Here is an 8,074-nt window from a genome sequence, read left to right on the forward strand (position 1 = left end):
TGGCCCTCTGCAAAAGAAAAACTACAGGCTGCTAAAGAACTTATAGACACACATTAGAATTAAAACATATTGAGGAATCTTGCTCTCATTGGAATTCTCCTATTTTTGTTATAAAAAAGAAATCTAACAAATGGCCTCTCTTAACAGACCTTAGAAAAGTTAATGCATCTATGAAACCTATGGATGCATTACAACCAGGGGTCCCGTCACCTACTACTATTCCTCAAAATTGGCACATTATTATTCCTGATTTACAAGATTGCTTTTTTAATATACCTTTACACCCTTTAGACTGGGAGAGATTCACTTTCTTTCTCCCTTATCCTAATCATATTGGGCCTCATAAAAGGTTTAAATAGACTGTGTTAACTCAGGATATGCTTAACCATCCTACTATTTGTCAAAATTTTGTAGTCAAGACTTCACATCCAATGTGACAGCAATTCCCTCATGCATATATATCATTAATAATATACTGTGGGCGCCTGCAATGGTGCACAAGCTTGGTAGAGAGGAGCTACACCATGTCTGAGGTCAGGGGCAGAAGCCAGGAGGACCCCATGCCTGAGGGGCGGCAGCCAAGAGGAGTTACCCCATGTCTGAGATCAGGGGCAGCGGCCAAGAGTGCCAGGCTGCAACAGTGAAGAAATGGTGGAGAGTAGCTACCCCACATCCGAGGTCAGGGGTGGCGGCCCGGAGAAACTATGCCGTGTCCGAGGTCAGGGCAGCAGCTGAGAGGAGCAAACCCATGTCCAAGGAGCAGTGGCTGCATGGATGCAGGAGGGCCTAGATGAGCTATTCCACGTTCAAGGTCAGGAGGGGCACTGGTAAGGAGATACCCCTCGTCCACGGAAAAGAGCAGTGGCTGCACTTTCCTGGAGCGGCCGTGAAGAGATGCCCCACATCCAAGGTAAGAAAAACCAAAGATGGTAGGTGTTGTGAGAAGGCATCAGAGGGCAAACACACTGAAACCATAATCACAGAAAACGAGTCAATCTAATCACACTAGGATGACAGCATTGTCTAACTCAATGAAACTAAGCCATGCCCGTGGGGCCACCCAAGACGTGCCGGTCATGGTGGAGAGATCTGACAGAATGTGGTCCACTGGACAAGGGAATGGCAAACCACTCCAGTATTCTTGCCTTGAGAACCCCATGAACAGTAGGAAAAGGCAAAATCATAGGATACTGAAAGAGGAACTCCCCAGATCGGTAGGTGCCCAATATGCTACTGGAGATCAGTGGAGAAATAACTCCAGAAAGAATGAAGGGATGAAGCCAAAGCAAAAATAATATGCAGTTGTGGATGTGACTGGTGATAGATGCAAGGTCCAATGCTATAAACAGCAATATTGCATAGGAACCTGGAATGTTAGGTCCATGAATCAAGGCAAATTGGAAGTGGTCAAACAGGAGATGGCAAGAGTGAACGTCAACATTCTAGGAATCAGCAAACTAAAATGGACTGGTATGGATGAATTTAACTCAGATGACCAGTATATCTACTAGTGTGGGCAGGGATCCCTTAGAAGAAATGGAATAATCATCATGGTCAACAAAAGAGTCCAAAATGCAGTACTTGGGTGCAATCTCAAAAACGAAAGAATGATCTCTGTTCATTTCCAAGGAAAACCATTCAATATCACAGTAATCCAAGTCTATGCCTCAACCAGTAATGCTGAAGAAGCTGAAGTTGAATGGTTCTATGAAGACCTACAAGACCTTTCAGAACTAACACCTGAAAAATATGTCCTTTTCATTATAGGGGACTGGAATGCAAAAGTAGCAAGTCAAGAAACACCTGGAGTAACAGGCAAATTTGACCTTGGAATATGGAATGAAGCAGGGCAAAGGCTAATAGAGTTCTGCAAGAGAACACACTGCTCATAGCAAACACCCTCTTGCAACAACACAAGAGAAGACTCTACACATGGACATCACCAGATGGTCAACAGCGAAATCAGATAGATTATATTCTTTGCAGCCAAAGAGGGAGAAGTTCTATACAGTCAGCAAAAACAAGACCTGGAGCTGACTGTGGCTCAGATCATGAGCTCCTTATTGCCAAGTTCAGACTTAAATTGAAGAAAGTAGGGAAAACCACTAGACCATTCAGGTTTGACCTAAATTAAATCCCTTACGATTATACAGTGGAAGTGAGGAACAGATTTAAGGGACTCGATCTGATAGATCGAGTGCCTGATGAACTACGTACTGAGGTTTGTGACACTGTACAGGAGACAGGGAACAAGACCATCCCCATAGAAAAGAAATGCAAAAAAGCAAAATAGCTGTATGGGGAGGCCTTACAGATAGCTGTGAAAAAAAGAGAAACAAAAAGCAAAGGAGGAAAGGAAAGATACAAGCATCTGAATGCAGAGTTCCAAAGAATAGCAAGAAGAGAAAAGAAAGACTTCCTCGGCAATCAATGAAAAGAAATAGAGGAAAACAACAGAATGGGAAAGATTAGAGATTTCTTTAAGAAAACTAGAGATACCCAGGGAATATTTCATGCAAAGATGGGCTCAATAAAGGACAGAAATGGTATGGCCCTAACAGAAGCAGAAGATATTAAGAAAAGGTGGCAAGAATACATAGAACTGTAAAAAAAGATCTTCATGATCCAGATAATCACGATGGTGTGATCACTCACCTAGAGCCACACATCCTTGAATGCAAAGTCAAGTGGGCCTTAGAAACCATCACTACAAACAATGCTAGAGGAGGTGATGGAATTCCAGTGGAGCTATTTCAAATCCTGAAAGATGATGCTGTGAAAGTGCTGCACCCAATATGCCAGCAAATTTGGAAAACTCAGCAGTGGCCACAGGACTGGAAAAGGTCAGTTTTCATTACAATCCCAAAGAAAGGCAATGCCAAAGAATGCTCAAACTACCACACAATTGCACTCATCTCACATGCTAGTAAAGTAATGCTCAAAATTCTGCAAGCCAGGCTTCAACAATATGTGAACCATGAACTTCCTGATGTTCAAGCTGGTTTTAGAAAAGGCAAAGGAACCAGAGATCAAATTGCCAACATTTGCTGGATCATTGAAAAAGAGAGTTCCAGAAAAACATCTATTTCTGCTTTATTGGCTATGCCAAAGCTTTTGACTGTGTGGATCACAATAAAATGTGGAAAATTCTGAAAGAGATGGGAATACCAGACCACCTGATCTGCCTCTTGAGAAACCTCTATGCAGGTCAGGAAGCAACAGTTAGAACTGGACATGGAACAACAGACTGGTTCCAAATAGGAAAAGGAGTATGTCAAGGCTGCATACTGTCACCCTGCTTATTTCACTTCTATGCAGAGTACATCATGAGAAACACTGGGCTGGAAGAAACAGAAGCTGGAATCAAGATTGCCGGGAGAAATATCAATAATCTCAGATATGCAGATGACACCACCCTTATGGCAGAACGTGAAGAGGAACTAAAAAGTCTCTTGATGAAAGTGAAAGAGGAGAGTGAAAAAGTTGGCTTAAAGCTCAACATGCAGAAAACTGAGATCATAGCATCTGGTCCCATCATTTCATGGCAAGTAGATGGGGAAACATTGAAAACAGTGTCAGACTTTATTTTGGGGGGCTCCAAATCACTGCAGATAGTGACTGCAGCCTTGCACTTAAAAGACACTTACTCCTTGGAAGGAAAATTATGACCAACCTAGATAGCATATTGAAAAGCAGAGACAGTTCCTTTCCAACAAATGTCCATCTAGTCAAGACTGTGGTTTTTCCAGTGGTCATGTATGGATGTAAGAATTGAACTGTGGAGAAAGCTGAGTGCCGAAGAATTGATGCTTTAGAACCATGATGTTGGAGAAAACTCTTGAGAGTCCCTTGGACTGCAAGGAGATCCAACCAGTCCATTCTAAAGGACATCAGTGCTGGGTGTTCTTTGGAAGGAATGATGCTAAAGCTGAAACTCCAGTACTTTGGCCACCTCATAGGAAGCAAGGACTCATTGGAAAAGACTGATGCTGGGAAGGATTAGGGGGAGGAGGAAAAGGGGATGACAAGAGGATGAGGTAGCTGGATGGCATCACTGATTCTATGGATGTGAGTTTGAGTGAACTCCGGGAGTTGGTGATGGACAGGGAGGCCTGGTGTGCTGCGATTCATGGGGTTGCAAAGAGTCGGACACGACTGAGGGACTGAACTGAACTGAACTACTAAAAGGAGAAATGATATTTTTGACACTGAACGTCCATGATATTCTTTAAACTCCAGAGAAAACTGATTATAATAAAATCTTTTTTGAAATTGCAAAACCAATTCTTCTTGCACATGCAATTAGGGAAAAGTTAACTTGTTAAAATACTTTTCTGGATCTCCAATTCTGTCTGGGAAACAAAAGCAGGCCTAACAAAAAACCTAAATTTAACTCTTATCATGTCCTTGGCATACACAGCCCACTCTATCTTGGACTCCAGCCATAAACAAATTGGTGGAACTCAAAAAAAAAAAAAAAGATATTTTAAATTTCAGGCAGAAAACCATGTCTGTCTAACTAAAATTATCTATGTCTCAATGTACGTTTGTTTTTGGATAATATGAAGTTAATTAGCTCTATTTAAATTCAAGTTCACATGAACTGAAAAATATTCAATATTAATGTTTATTTAAATATAAATGTATAATTTAAGTATAATTGTTTGCTAATCTATTTAAGACGTGTCTTAAATCATCAACACTATGTAATAGTTTTATTATGCCTAGGTTTAAGTTAAACTAAATTGTTAAAAAAAGTAACTCTTTATATATGTATATATGTAAATATATAAATAGCATGAAAATTTTTAGATAAACTCCATTAAAAATAATTATATTTTAGAAATTATAAACTAAATGCTTAAAGTTTATTAAATAGCTAGGTCATTTCCAAATGAAGTAAGATTTTAAAACATTAATTACTGAACACTAACTTCCTCTTACAAAAAGTTTTCCTTACTGAAAAACTAGTGAGATTTTAAACTATTAATAAATGTATATATAAAGATAAATATATATGCTTTAATATATAATATTATAAATGTACTCACCAATCTATAAAATACTAACATACAAAACACTTCATAATTGCTAAAGAAAAGTAAGATATACGCTTTTAATAAAAAGATATAAGAAACGGCAAATAAAATGATGAATAGACTTTCTGGCTGAGGATGGAGGGACTGGTGGAGGCAGCACCTATGTCCCCAAACCAGTCAGCTGGGCTGATGAAACAGACGATCTGGAAGGGGATGTTTCAACCACTTGGCATAGTAATGATGATGATGTGTATCGGGCACCTCCAATTGACCGTTCCATCCTGCCCACTGCTCCACGGGCTGCTCGGGAACCCAATATCGACCGGAGCCGTCTTCCCAAATCTCCACCCTACACTGCTTTCCTAGGGAACCTGCCCTATGATGTGACAGAAGACTCCATTAAGGAATTCTTTAGAGGATTAAATATCAGTGCGGTGCATTTACCGCGTGAGCCCAGCAATCCTGAGAGGTTAAAAGGTTTTGGTTATGCTGAGTTTGAGGACCTGGATTCCTTGCTCAGTGCCTTGAGCCTCAACGAAGAGTCTCTAGGTAACAGGAGAATTCGAGTGGACGTTGCTGATCAAGCACAGGATAAAGACAGGGATGATCGTTCTTTTGGCCGAGATAGAAATCGTGATTCTGACAAAACAGATACAGACTGGAGGGCCCGTCCTGCTGCAGACAGCTTTGATGACTACCCGCCTAGAAGGGGTGATGATAGCTTTGGAGACAAGTATCGAGATCGTTACGATTCAGACCGATATCGTGACGGGTATCGGGACAGTTACCGTGATGGCCCACGCCGGGACATGGATCGATACGGGGGCCGAGATCGCTATGATGACCGAGGTGGCAGAGACTATGACAGAGGCTACGATTCCAGGATAGGCAGTGGCAGAAGAGCGTTCGGTAGCGGGTACCGTAGGGATGACGACTACAGAGGAGGCGGGGACCGCTATGAAGACAGATACGACAGACGAGATGACCGGTCCTGGAGTTCGAGAGATGATTACTCTCGGGATGATTATAGGCGGGATGACAGAGGTCCCCCCCAAAGACCCAAACTGAACCTAAAGCCTCGGAGTACTCCTAAGGAAGATGATTCCTCCGCTAGCACCTCCCAGTCCAGTCGCGCAGCCTCTATCTTTGGAGGGGCAAAGCCTGTTGACACAGCTGCTAGAGAACGAGAAGTAGAAGAGCGGCTACAGAAGGAACAGGAGAAACTGCAGCGTCAGCTGGATGAGCCAAAACTAGAGCGACGGCCTCGGGAGAGACACCCGAGCTGGCGAAGTGAAGAAACTCAGGAACGGGAACGATCAAGGACAGGAAGTGAGTCATCACAGACTGGGACCTCAGCCACATCTGGCAGAAATGCACGAAGAAGAGAGAGTGAGAAGTCTCTAGAAAATGAAACCCCCAATAAAGAGGAAGACTGTCAGTCTCCAACTTCTAAGCCTCCCAAACCTGAACAGCCTCTAAAGGTAATGCCAGCCCCTCCACCAAAGGAGAATGCTTGGGTGAAGCGAAGTTCTAACCCTCCTGCTCGATCTCAGAGCTCAGACACAGAGCAGCAGTCCCCTACAAGTGGTGGAGGGAAAGTAGTTCCAGCTCAACCATCTGAGGAAGGATCAGCAAGGAAAGATGAAAATAAAGTAGATGGGGTGAGTGCCCCAAAAGGCCAAAGTGGGAACTCCAGCCGTGGTCCGGGAGACGGAGGGAACAAAGACCACTGGAAGGAGGCAGACAGGAAAGATGGCAAAAAGGATCACGACTCCAGATCTGCACCTGAGCCAAAGAAAGCTGAAGAAAATCCAGCCTCGAAGTTCAGTTCTGCAAGCAAATACGCTGCTCTTGCCATTGACGATGAAGATGAAAATGAGGGAGATTACACCGAATAGACCTCTGCATTCTGTGCTTTCTCCTAGTCTCTCTCCAACCTGGAACATTCGAGAGCAAATCAAACCTCTATCCAGACAAGACAAAATAAAACTCACCATCTCCTGGAGACCTTTCTTAACTTTTTTTTAAAAAAACACAAAATGAAATTAAATTCTCTTGCATGCTGCTGCAGCCTTTAAAGTATTGAACTAACAGGAGAATCACCAGTGTAGCCAGAGAAAGAGGCGCACAGCTAATGGGAAAGTTGTGGTGTGTGTTTATGACACGTGCAGTTGCCTGTGTGATTAGTGCCTAGGGGCCTCCGTTTAGCAGAATGCAGTGATGGTGATGCCGTGTCTGGAATCTAGTTGGGCAGTAGACAGGTATAAGGAAGAGTGAGGTTCCTGCCTTTACTTCTTATCCTGTTGTGGCATACATGAATTCTCAAATATTACCTGAATAAATTCTCCATCCTCGGCAAGGTAGGTTTAGTCTCTGATGTTTTAGTCTCCAGAGGCTGCCAGCCCCTCCTCTCATTTAGTTCTGAGTTACTGGGGCCAGCCTACGGGGAGTTCCTTCATTTGTACCCCCCAGGGGGGTAGGTGGAAGTGAGTCTGCAGGCCACTGAAGAATAGGACTGTTTGGTGACCAAAATAAATGGGGAAATTGTGGTTTGAAAAGAAGCTTCGGGGTTTGGTGAATTATTTTGCACCAGTAATAGAGAAAATGGTATATGACCTCCAGTAAACACATGAATGGTTTACTTCCTGGAGCAGGAAGCACTTAGGGTTCGTGGGAATTCCCAGATCTTTTATGTGTCCTGGTTTCACCCTTTCTTAAATACTATCCCTTCTGAAAGTTCAGATAAATCCACATTCTGTTGAAATCTTGAAGTTTTAAAAATTCAGACTCTTGTCATCATCTTAGGTTCCTCGTGCTAGTCTTTCCTGTTACCTTCCCACAGACGGCTTGGACTTCGGTCACACTCTTGGTCTCCTAGGCATCCGCTAGAGCCCCCGGGAGCTGTCCCGTGAGGAATCACTACTGCTTTTCTTAAGCGATTCTTGGCTCCTTCTTGTCTCGAGTCTCACTCCTTCCCTCCAGCCATTCCTGCTCCTGCTGCTTTGACCCCTTTTGCACCTCAGAAAACTTTAGAA

General features: G+C 43.0%; 1 pseudogene; it reads left to right on the top strand.

Annotated features, from left to right (window-relative positions):
* The first annotated feature begins 894 nt into the window (after nucleotides 1-894).
* LOC138427913 (eukaryotic translation initiation factor 4B pseudogene) lies at nucleotides 895-7,600 on the top strand (annotated as a pseudogene).
* Nucleotides 7,601-8,074: the final 474 nt, after the last annotated feature.

Source organism: Ovis canadensis, chromosome 22 (assembly GCF_042477335.2).
Source record: "Ovis canadensis isolate MfBH-ARS-UI-01 breed Bighorn chromosome 22, ARS-UI_OviCan_v2, whole genome shotgun sequence".
Lineage (NCBI taxonomy): Eukaryota > Metazoa > Chordata > Mammalia > Artiodactyla > Bovidae > Ovis > Ovis canadensis.